The sequence below is a fragment of the Taurulus bubalis genome, assembly GCF_910589615.1.
Source record: "Taurulus bubalis genome assembly, chromosome: 6".
In the NCBI taxonomy this organism is placed as follows: domain Eukaryota; kingdom Metazoa; phylum Chordata; class Actinopteri; order Perciformes; family Cottidae; genus Taurulus; species Taurulus bubalis.
In genome coordinates this window covers 1,288,697-1,301,577 of record NC_136594.1, presented here as the reverse complement: position 1 = coordinate 1,301,577, position 12,881 = coordinate 1,288,697, and positions in this window count along the sequence as shown.

Here is a 12,881-nt window from a genome sequence, read left to right as displayed (position 1 = left end):
AGTCTCTCTCTCTCCCCCACAGAGCTTCAGGTCATCTCTGTCCACATTTCACAGATTGAGATGGTGAAGGTTTCCTTTGATCTCCCCGCTGCTCTGACCCTGATATATATATCAGAGTCAGAGTATATATATATATATATATATATATATATATATATATATATATATATATATATATATATATATATGATATATATACTCTGACTCTGATATATATATATATATATATATATATATATATATATATGATATATGTACTCTGACTCTGATATATATATATATATGATATATGTACTCTGACTCTGATATATATACTCATGCTGAATGTTAGCACGCTTCATGTTAACATGCTTCATGTTAGCATGCTGCATGTTAGCATGCTGCATGTTTGCATGCTGAATGTTAACATGCTAAATGTTAGCATGCTGTATGTTAGCATGCTGCATGTTAGCATGCTGAATGTTAACACGCTGCATGTTAGCATGCTGCATGTTTGCATGCTGAATGTTAACATGCTAAATGTTAGCATGCTGCATGTTAGCATGCTGAATGTTAACACGCTGAATGTTAGCATGCTGCATGTTAGCATGCTGCTCACTGTCTGATGAGTCACAGTGATGTAGGTTAATGAGGTTCTCTACGTTCTCCTGCTGCGCCTCTTCCTCTCGGTTCTCAATGTAAACAGAATAAAACTGTCTCACATTTCTACCCTACAGCTCTCTGATGATGACTCATCTGGTCAGAGTCACTGAGATTTTCCATACACAAGTCTTGGATGTGTGTGTGTGTGTGTGTGTGTGTGTGTGTGTGTGTGTGTGTGTGTGTGTGTGTGTGTGTGTGTCTGTGTCTGCCTGTGTCTGTGTTTTCATTCTCTGCCTAACACTCGTTTGCTATCACTATACTACGTTCTATGTTGAGGGTTCTGTTCCCCTCTCTGTTTGATCTCTGTCATGTAAATCCTCATTAAATAGCATCGTGTCCCAGTAGGCGGGCCCCAGGGGTCCAGTGGGCGGGGGCTCGGGGGTGCAGTGGGCGGGGCCCCGGCTGGAGCAGACACACCTGATGCCAATTATTCCAGACGCTCACCTCGAGCTGCTCGGCCTCCTTCAGTCTGCACTCCAAGGACGGAAATGTTACTGATGTTCTCCTCGACAGAAGGCGCCGCGAATAACTCAGAGAACTGCAGCCTTGTGTTGTTGTTGTTTTAATATCTGTAGGACGCAACAGGGAAGAAGAGTGGATTCCACCTCTGAACTAGGAGACTTCCTGGATTGTTTCTCTGTCAACTCTATCAGAATCAGAATCAGAACCATTTATTGCCATGCATGTTTTCACATACAAGGAATGTGTGCTGGCGGGAGGTGCATAACATTTAACAATAAACATTTAACAATAAATATTTAACATTTAACAATAAATATTTAACAATTAACATTTAACAATAAATATTTGACGTTTAACATTTAACAGTAAACATTTAACATTTAACAATAAACATTTAACATTTAACAGTAAACATTTAACAATAAACAATAAACATTTAACAATGAACATTTAACAATAAATATTTAACAATACATATTTAACAATAAACATTTAACAATAAATATTTGACATTTAACAATAAACATTTAACAATAAACATTTAACAATAAACATTTAACAGTAAACATTTAACAATAAACAACAAACAATAAACATTTAACATTTAACAATAAACATTTAACAATAACCATTTAACAATACATATTTAACAATAAACATTTAACAATAAATATTTGACATTTAACAATAAACATTTAACAATAAACATTTAACAATAAACATTTAACAGTAAACATTTAACAATAAACAACAAACAATAAACATTTAACATTTAACAATAAACATTTAACAATAACCATTTAACAATAAATATTTAACATTTAACAATAAATATTTAACAATAAACATTTAACAGTAAATATTTAACATTTAACAATAAACATTTAACAGTAAACATTTAACAATTAACAATAAACATTCAACAATAAATATTTAACATTTAACAGTAAACATTTAACATTTAACAGTAAACATTTAACAATAAACATTTAACAATAAACATTTAACATTTAACAGTAAACATTTAACAATAAACATTTAACAGTAAACATTTAACAATTAACAATAAACATTCAACAATAAATATTTAACATTTAACAGTAAACATTTAACATTTAACAATAAACATTTAACAGTAAACATTTAACAATTAACAATAAACATTCAACAATAAATATTTAACATTTAACAATAAACATTCAACAATAAATATTTAACATGTAACAGTAAACATTTAACATTTAACAGTAAACATTTAACAATTAACAATAAACATTCAACAATAAATATTCAACATTTAACAGTAAACATTTAACATTTAACAGTAAACATTTAACAATAAACATTTAACATTTAACAATAAACATTTAACATTTAACAGTAAACATTTAACAATAAACAATAAACATTTAACAATGAACATTTAACAATAAATATTTAACAATACATATTTAACAATAAACATTTAACAATAAATATTTGACATTTAACAATAAACATTTAACAATAAACATTTAACAGTAAACATTTAACAATAAACAACAAACAATAAACATTTAACATTTAACAATAAACATTTAACAATAACCATTTAACAATAAATATTTAACATTTAACAATAAATATTTAACAATAAACATTTAACAGTAAATATTTAACATTTAACAATAAACATTTAACAGTAAACATTTAACAATTAACAATAAACATTCAACAATAAATATTTAACATTTAACAGTAAACATTTAACATTTAATAGTAAACATTTAACAATAAACATTTAACAATAAACATTTAACATTTAACAGTAAACATTTAACAATAAACATTTAACAGTAAACATTTAACAATTAACAATAAACATTCAACAATAAATATTTAACATTTAACAGTAAACATTTAACATTTAACAATAAACATTTAACAGTAAACATTTAACAATTAACAATAAACATTCAACAATAAATATTTAACATTTAACAATAAACATTCAACAATAAATATTTAACATGTAACAGTAAACATTTAACATTTAACAGTAAACATTTAACAATTAACAATAAACATTCAACAATAAATATTTAACATTTAACAGTAAACATTTAACATTTAACAGTAAACATTTAACAATAAACATTTAACAATAAACATTTAACAATTAACATTTAACAATTAACAATAAACATTTAACAATAAACAGAGTGCAATAAATGGGAGCATGACTATTTACAATTGAATCTACAGTAGAAGATAACATTAAAGTTAAAATAAAGTGTAATGATAAAGTGACAAGTGTATATAATAATATAAACATATTCATGTTTTCTGAATGATTGATGCGCTGCCTCCATTTACCACACTGTGATATTATATTGACTGTTTGATATTTTGGGTCAAACACATAAATGTTCTCTCTTCATGTTTATGGAACGTTTCCTTTGAACAGTGTTTTCTGTTGAATGTGTTTTTATATAAACGTATTCTAGCAGACAGAAGACTCACTGGTTGAATCCCTCAGGAGCAACAAGTCTTATTTCTAACGTGTTCATGGAAATTTTCACATTTATTATTTTGATTATGTCTTCACAGTGTTTGTGTTTATTGTCGTGCAGCAAGTCAGATTCCTTCTGATCAACACTAATACACCCTGAACATGAGCGCTGATACCAAGGCTCTCCGTGGGTTCCTCTGGAGCCTGGCCTCTAGTCTCAGGTTCCAACGTGGACCCTCATTGCACAGCGAGTCCACCGGCAGCAAAGGCTCATGGGAGATGCAGCTTTTGGACAAAACCATAGTTGTGAAGATCACAACGTTGTTAAAGTGGGTAAGAGGTTTCTTTTTAGATTTACAATTGTGCATTTCAGAACGATTTGTGGAAGAAGCCTTCTGGTGGAGGCTTGAATGAAACCTGCAGACCCGTGGACTTCAGAGTCCTGCTCCTTCTCCAGAGTCCTGCTCCTCCTCCATAGTCCTGCTCCTCCTCCAGAGTCCTTCCTTCATAGTCCTGCTCCTTCTCCAGAGTCCTGCTCCTCCTCCATAGTCCTGCTCCTCCTTCAGAGTCCTTCCTTCATAGTCCTGCTCCTCCTCCAGAGTCCTGCTCCTCCTCCAGAGTCCTGCTCCTCCTTCAGAGTCCTTCCTTCATAGTCCTGCTCCTCCTTCAGAGTCCTTCCTTCATAGTCCTGCTCCTCCTCCAGAGTCCTGCTCCTCCTCCAGAGTCCTTCCTTCATAGTCCTGCTCCTCCTTCAGAGTCCTGCTCCTTCTCCAGAGTCCTGCTCCTCCTCCATAGTCCTGCTCCTCCTTCATAGTCCTGCTCCTCCTCCATAGTCCTGCTCCTCCTTCATAGTCCTGCTCCTCCTTCAGAGTCCTTCCTTCATAGTCCTGCTCCTCCTTCATAGTCCTGCTCCTCCTCCATAGTCCTGCTCCTCCTTCAGAGTCCTGCTCCTCCTTCAGAGTCCTTCCTTCATAGTCCTGCTCCTTCTTCATAGTCCTGCTCCTCCTTCAGAGTCCTGCTCCTCCTTCAGAGTCCTTCCTCCATATTCCTGCTCCTCCTTCATAGTCCTGCTCCTCCTTCATAGTCCTGCTCCTCCTTCAGAGTCCTGCTCCTCCTTCAGAGTCCTGCTCCTCCTTCAGAGTCCTTCCTCCATATTCCTGCTCCTCCTTCATAGTCCTGCTCCTCCTTCAGAGTCCTGCTCCTCCTGCAGAGTCCTGCTCCTCCTTCAGAGTCCTGCTCCTCCTGCAGAGTCCTGCTCCTCCTCCAGAGTCCTGGTCGTCCCTGGCTCGGTGTTTCCTGCAGGCCCTCTGCTCCCTCTCAACACCTCCTCCCACGTCCTCCCTCTCCCAGTCTAAATGAACAATGAAAACACGGCCTTCAGCCGCAAACCCGTCACTGCCAGGAAGGAGAGGGAGAAGGAGCCCCGGGGAGCGATGGAGGAGGTGGAGAGAAACCGAGCTGAAGCTAGAAATACTTTGCTTACAGATTCCCCGTGTGATGAAACCAAGTTAAACCCGTCTAATACAAGATGTGACAGGAATGTTGCAGCTGCTAAAGGTTGTATTTAAATGATCGTTCAACACTTTCTCTCCATGTTTTGTTGACCGAAAGCTTTTAGATAAGATAAAACTTTATTAGTTAAATTTACAGGATTTACAGCAGCAGAGGCTGCAGGGCCCGGGACGGGGTCCTTGGGTTTTGGGGCGATTCTTGTCCTTTTGTCGTATTAATGTAACGTCCTCATGATCATGTTCAGCTCTCCTGGATGTTTTAAGGGTTCATTTAGACCAGACTCAGTTGAGCGGAGGTTTAGAGGACGAACCGAGACGTTCCATGACTTTTATTTAGTTTCTGTTGAGTGAATTATTTTTGGTGTCTTTGTTTTCTCAAGGTTTCAAAGCATGGTTGATGTTTTTATTGATCAGGGTCAAGTTTCTCTGCTGTAGTTTGTAGATAACGTCTCATGCATTTACATTTAAGAACAAACAAAACTAAAATATTTCCACCAAATGGACGGAGCTTTTCCACCAGGCAGAGATCTCTGAGTTCCACTTCGATGGTGAAGAAGCAGAATAATGAATCTGCTGTTCAGGGAACGGTTAGAGGAGTGATGCTGGACGTCTTCTAGGGAAACGTCACCAAACCAAACTCAAACCTCCGCTCCAAAGCCATGCTGACATGCAGCATGATGCGTTCACTTACTGCAGCACAGTGCTCTTGTATTCCAAATCATATGAAAGATTTACATTTAAAAAACATTGGGTGCACAAAACATAAACACAAACATGAAAAGAGACAAAACAAAGAAACAAGACATCATAAAACAAACACACTTTCTGATGAACTACACATTGCTGTTGCCGTTATTTCTACTGGGTTGTGTAGGTGTGTTTATGTATTTAACTGGTGAAAAGAAGAGAGAAGGAAGACTGAGCATATCATATAGTTCATGATATTTCATAGCATATTGTGTGGAGTTCTTATGGACTCGTATGGTTTCCATCCGTGTCGGATTAGATGATTAGAGCAGCAGATGTGGAATCAGAGTTCAGGTCGGGGGAAGGGAGGGCTCAGCCCAACACACCGAGACAACGGGACGTCTTCTACTGGAGGAAAGGAACTAACGGGCTTTAAACACAACATTTATGAAAAAATAAGTAGGTCTTTGTTGGGAGTTTATTTTGAAAGACATGTTGTAACAAGCAGAAACCTGTTGGAAGTGAGAACGTGTCTGTTTCTATTCTTGGGTTGAAATTGATGAAGAAAAAAAAAAGATTCCCAACTAATTCAGAGGAGAACAAAGTGTGTGCTCTTTGTCCAGATGAAGCAGCAGCTGCCCTCCTGTTGTTGTTATTGTTGTTGTTGTGGCTATGATGATAAATGCATGGCTTGCCCTCCGTTGATCCATAACTGAAGAATTGGTTCGTAAGATCTGCTGACTCTACGAAGTTTTTATCCAGCAGCAAGAGGACAGCAAGCACACTACTGGATGGAGATCAGGTGGCACACACACACACACACACACACACACACACACACACACACGCACACACACACGCACACACACACACACACACACACATGGACACATGCACACATTCAAGCTTATCGAAACCGAAAGTATTATTATTACACACAGATGTGATGTGTTGACCTCTGACACGTTGATGAACAAGTTTGCTCGATATAAAAGCGACACACACACACACACACACACACACACACACACACACACACACGCACACACGCACACACACACGCACACACACACACACACACACACACATGGACACATGCACACATTCAAGCTTATCGAAACCGAAAGTATTATTATTACACACAGATGTGATGTGTTGACCTCTGACACGTTGATGAACAAGTTTGCTCGATATAAAAGCGACACACACACACACACACACACACACACACACACACACACACACACACCACACTGGTGGAGTAAAGGTCGGCACACTGCTCATGCACTGAACCATTCCCCTCTTAGTTTCTGTGAATGTTGTTTTATTCAAACATTAATACAAAGCACTTCCATGTGTGTGTGCTCTCTGGCTGCTGGGAGAGATGTGGCTGAGAAGTTTCATTCGGTGATGAGAACCACTCGCTCCGTGTCTTGAGGTCAGAGAGGCTGTTTGGACTTTCAGAAGACTTTAATACCTTCGGAAGGCGTTTTCATACTTGGCCTAAATACTTGAATCTCAAGCCATGACCACTTCTCTGTGGGAGATGGTCAGTGTCTCACTGCAGGTCTGAAGTCACGATCCGCCTCTCTGTCAGGAAGCGCACTGAACGCAGTGACACATGTTCAGCCAAGCACCCGGTCTCAGGTTAGGAAGGTTAAGGTGTGGGTTCAACAATAAAAGAACAACAGAACAATGGAACAGAACAATGGAACAATAATTTAACAACGCAACAACGTAACGCAACAACGTAACGCAACAACGTAACGCTACAATGTAACGCTACATTCCATGAATATGACAGAAATTATTCATATAATGAGTAGTAGGCATGGTCCATGATCCAGATAACCACGATCCATGAAGCAGAAGGAGGTAGAGAGGAGGGGCATCAGCAGGGCCATGGCAGCAGGCAGGACCGGTTCCATCATCAGGGCCATGGCAGTAGGCAGGACCGGTTCCATCATCAGGGCCATGGCAGCTGGCAGGACCGGTTCCAGGCAGCCACGAATCCATGGGGAAAAAAAGTAGAGTTAGTAATGTGCATTGAAGAGACAATAATTTATCCAGAAGAAGAGAAAGAAAAGGTGAGAAAGAAGAAGAGAAGAGAAGAGGGGAAGAGGAGAAGAGGAGAGAGGAGCTCAGTGTATCCTAAGATGTCCCCCAGCAGTCTAGGCCTATAGCAGCATATCTAGGGGCTGGACCAGGCAAACCTAACTATAAGCCTGAAACAGCCCTAACTATAAGCGCTATCAAAGAGGAAAGTCTTAAGTCTACTCTTAAATGAAGTGACTGTCTGCCCCTCGGACTGAAAGATATGATGGTGCATCACCAGTTAAGGCTTTGTAGGTAAGGAGAAGGATTTTAAATATGATTCTAGATCTTAGAGGAAGCCAGTGGAGAGCAGCTAGTACAGGAGTAATGTGATCTCTCTTCCGCGTCCTCGTTAGTACACGAGCTGCAGCATTCTGGATCAATTGGAGAGACCCAAGGGATTTACCAGAGCAGCCTGATAATACGGAGTTACAGTAATCCAGTCTTGAGGTAACAAATGCATGGATCAATGTTTCTGCATGGCTTTGAGACTGGATGTGCCGGATTTTTTAAATTTTCCGTAGTTAAAAAAGGCAGTCCTTGAGATCTGTTTCACGTGAGAGCCAAAGGACAGGTCCTGGTCAAAAATAACAGAGATTCCTTACGAGATTCCTTACGATGGTGGTAGATGCCAGATCGATGCCATCCAGAGAAACCATATCGTCAGATACTTGATTTCTGAGGTGTTCTGGGCCGAGTAGAATAACTTCAGTTCAGCAGCAGGAAGTTGCAGGTCATCCAGGTTTTGATGTCTTTAAGACACGCTTGAAGTTTGGCAACCTGGTGGGTTTCATCTGGCTTGATCGACAGATATAGTTGAGTATCATCGACATAGCAGTGAAAGTTTATGGAGTGTGTTCTGATAATATTGCCTAAAGGAAGCATATATAAGGTGAATAAAATTGGTCCAAGCACAGAACCTTGTGGAACTCCATGGCGAACGGCAGTGGTAATTGAGGCCTCATCGTTTACAAATACAAACTGAGATCGATCTGATAAATACGACTTAAACCAGCTTAGTGCTGTAGCTTCAATACCAATCAACTGGTCTAGTCTCTGTAATAAGACCAATGGTGTCAAACGCTGCACTAAGGTCTAACAAGACCAGAACAGAGACAAGTCCTTTATCAGCACTAAGGTCTAACAAGACCAGAACAGAGACAAGTCCTTTATCAACACTAAGGTCTAACAAGACCAGAACAGAGACAAGTCCTTTATCAACACTAAGGTCTAACAAGACCAGAACAGAGACAAGTCCTTTATCAACACTAAGGTCTAACAAGACCAGAACAGAGACAAGTCCTTTATCTGATGCAACTAGAAGATCATTAGTAATTGTCACTAGTGTCTTTGTGCTATGATGCTTTCTAAATCCTGACTGAAACTCCTTAAATAAACTATTATTATGTAGAAAGTCACACAACTGGTTTGCGACTACCTTCTCCAGTATCTTAGAGAGGAAGGGAAGGTTAGAGAGAGGTCTGTAGTTAGCCAACACCTCTGGATCCAGAGTGGGCTTCTTAAGAAGAGGTTTAATTACAGCTATTTTAAAAGACTGTGCTCCATGACCCGTTAGTAAAGACCCATTGATAATATCTAGTAGAGAGGCACTAACTAAAGGTAAAACTTCCTTAAACAGCTTAGTCGGGACAGGGTCCAGGAGACAGGTAGACGATTTAGAAGTAGAAACCATTGAAGACAGTTGGTCGAGGTTGATGGTAAAACATTCCTCCAGACACACAGCAGGGCCCACAGCCTCCTCCATGGCCATCCCACCTGAGGATGGACCGGCAGTAGTCGAGGGCAGGAGATCACCAATCCTGCCTCTAATAGCCAGAATCTTTCCATTGAAGAAGTTCATGAAGTCATTACTACTGAGGTCTATAGGAATACACGGATCCACCGAGTTATGACTCTCAGCCAGCCTGGCCAGTGCTAAAGAGAAACCTAGGGTTGCTCTTGTTTTTCTCTATTAGTGATGAGTAGTAGGCTCCTCTGGCATTACGGAGGGCCTTCTTATATGTTCTCAGACTATCCCGCCAAACCGACCGGGACTCCTCCAGACCGTTGGAACGCCATATGCCCTCAAGCTTCCCTGATGCTTGCTTCAATATGCGGGTCTGAGGGTTGTACCATGGAGCGAGCCTCCTTTGCTTAATGATCCTCTTTTTTAGAGGAGCTATCAAGTCGAATTTTTGCAACGTTTTTTTGCCTGAGTTTACTCGCTCGACTCTATGTGGTTAATTCGTTTTTAATTTTTTCGCAACCATTCGCTGGGGAAAATGGGCGGGGCTTATCTCTGTGTCTGTGAAAACAGTTACTATTTCCGCCATTCACCATGTAAATAACCACTAGTTCAGCTCTATACTTGTTGAGGAAGTCCCACACACGTCAGAACATCAAACGCCCCCGTGTCTGGGTTCATAATATTATCCGTAGTCACACACAGCTCCTCCTCCAGGACGAGTGTCTGAATGAAGCCGTTTCCAGCGCTCCTTCAGCGGACCAGCAGTTTGATTCAGTAACGGCGGTGATGCCGGGCGGAGCTTCTCAACCCTGATTGGCTTTCGCAACTCCGCATCGGGCGAATTATCCGCTGGCGTTGAAATATTTCAACGCCAGCGAAAATGTGGAAAAGCAGATTTGCGAATATTCACAACGCCGTTTCGCCTCTATCGCGCTGCCCGGCGGAAAATGTGCTTTTTCGCAACCATTCGCGTCTGTGCATCGACTTAACATGTAATCTGGTCGCACGAATATTCCGCAACTCTTTTGGTGTGAACACGGCATAAGGCTATCATTGCCGAAATCCACATGAATATTAAAATCCCCTACAATAATAACCGTATCAATCTTAAGGACCAAACTTGACAAAAACTCTGAGTCTACACTCGCTAAGCTACACCAGCTAGCTGCTGGGTGCAGTCGTGCTAACGCCGTGTTTTACTTTCCATGCTTGGTTTTTTAAATCAACGGGGACCGATCCAGGATAGACAGATACGGGAGTAAGGGACATGAAGCACTTGAGAACACCAGGAGGACACACATGGATAACTCCGTCAAGCTACTAAGCTAGCATATCAAGCTAAGTCAACATTGCTACCCACGGACGCCGGACTGCGGTGAAGGGACACATTAAAGACGGCACAAAACGAGCTGTTGGACGGCATGCTGTCAGTTATTATATGATATGTAAGTAACCCAACTTGTGTTCTGGCTTTAGAAATTGTTTGTCAATCAATGTTGTTGTTTTCGTTGCATGTGTTTTACCTGCGTTAAGATAAGATGCTTTTATTTTGAAGGCGTCTCGTGGCGATATAAAGGTAGTCTCATTGTATGTCAAAAGCTACGGAAAATATGGTCATTCTTTTATACAAATTAGAAACAGTAACGTATTAGCACTCTGCGGAAGAAGCACAAGGTTAGTTAAAGTTGTAATAACTGTGTATGTTTTAAGGAAATTGGCGTGAGTGTTGACCCAGAGACACGGGACGAGACCCAGAGACACGGAACGAGACACACACACACACACGCACACACACACACACACACACACAGTCTTACCTCCGACTCAAGGTCCTGCTCTCATGATGCGTCCTGTGAAGGAACAGCAGAAACAGATCAGAGGTTTTATGTTTTATCCTGTCACAGGACGTGACCCCACACCCTCCTGAAGGTCACTACTCAGGAACACAATCACAGATCAGGTTAAGACCTGAGGATCCACCTCTGCTCAGCGCTGTGAGGGTTTGAGGTCTGAGTGTGTGGGTAGCGGCTCAGAGCTGAGAGTTAGAGACGTGCCCTCATGTTGTGCTGCTGCTGTTCCAGAAGGAGACGCGATGCACAACCTGCTGGTTTCTGGCTGCTTTTATCCCCCCGGTGCGCGTCAATGATTCACCTGCACTTCCCTGCATGTTTTGTGTATATATATATATATATATATATATATATATATATATATATTGTAAGGGCCTGAGGAGGAGAGGTGTGGTGGATGGAATCTACATTCCAGCCAGAAGGCTCCACCCACTCGTCAGAAGAGCATTGAGATCAGGTGTGGGACAGAGGGCCAGAAGAGGGACTTGTTGGTTGTCCCAAAACCGTATGTTTCCACAGTGTTGCACCTATCCCACAGCCATGTCCTGCGGTCCCACCTCTGGGTTGAGAAGACAAGGCAGCGGATTGCAAGCCGGTTCCACTGGCCAGGAGTGGTAAGAGCAGTAGAGGACTATTGTCAGACCTGCGTTGAATGTGAAAAGATGAGCCCTAAGCCTCACTTTAAAAGACCACTCATACCTATAATGGATGTGCCATTCTCCCACATTGCTATGAACTTAGTGGGGCCCCTGGTAAAGTCTGCTAGGGGACATCAGTATATTCTGGTGATACTAGATTATGCAACAAGGTACCCTGAGGCCATTCCCCTGAGGAACATGACCACAAAAACGATTGCTCGGGAGCTTGTCCATTTCTTCAGCAGAGTTTGAATCCCCAAGGAGATGTTGACCGACCAGGGCACCCCCTTCATGTCCAAGGTAATGAAAGACCTCTGCCGGGTCTTCAAGGTAAATCAGCTTTGCACCTCTGTCTATCATCCACAAACTGATGGTTGAACGTTTTAACAAAACGTTGAAGTCAATGTTGAAGAAGGTTGTTAATGTGTTGCGTGTCCCCTGATGTGTTCCCTTCTCCAGGAATTGAAGTGACTGAAGTAGCATATGGCTCTGGCTTATCAAAAGCACAGCTACAACAAACCAGGGAGCTGGTGCAGCATCATTTGGATGTTTTCTCTGCACAACCTGGGCGCACATCCCTGGTGGAGCATCACATTAAAACCGAACCAGGCAAGAAGGTAAAATTGCGCCCCTACAGGATACCCAAAGCTAGAAGGGCAGCTATTGAGCAAGAGGTCCAGAAAATGTTGGTGCTAGGGGTGATAGAGGAATCCTACAGTGAGTGGACCAGCCCGGTTGTCCTGGTCCTTAAACCAGACA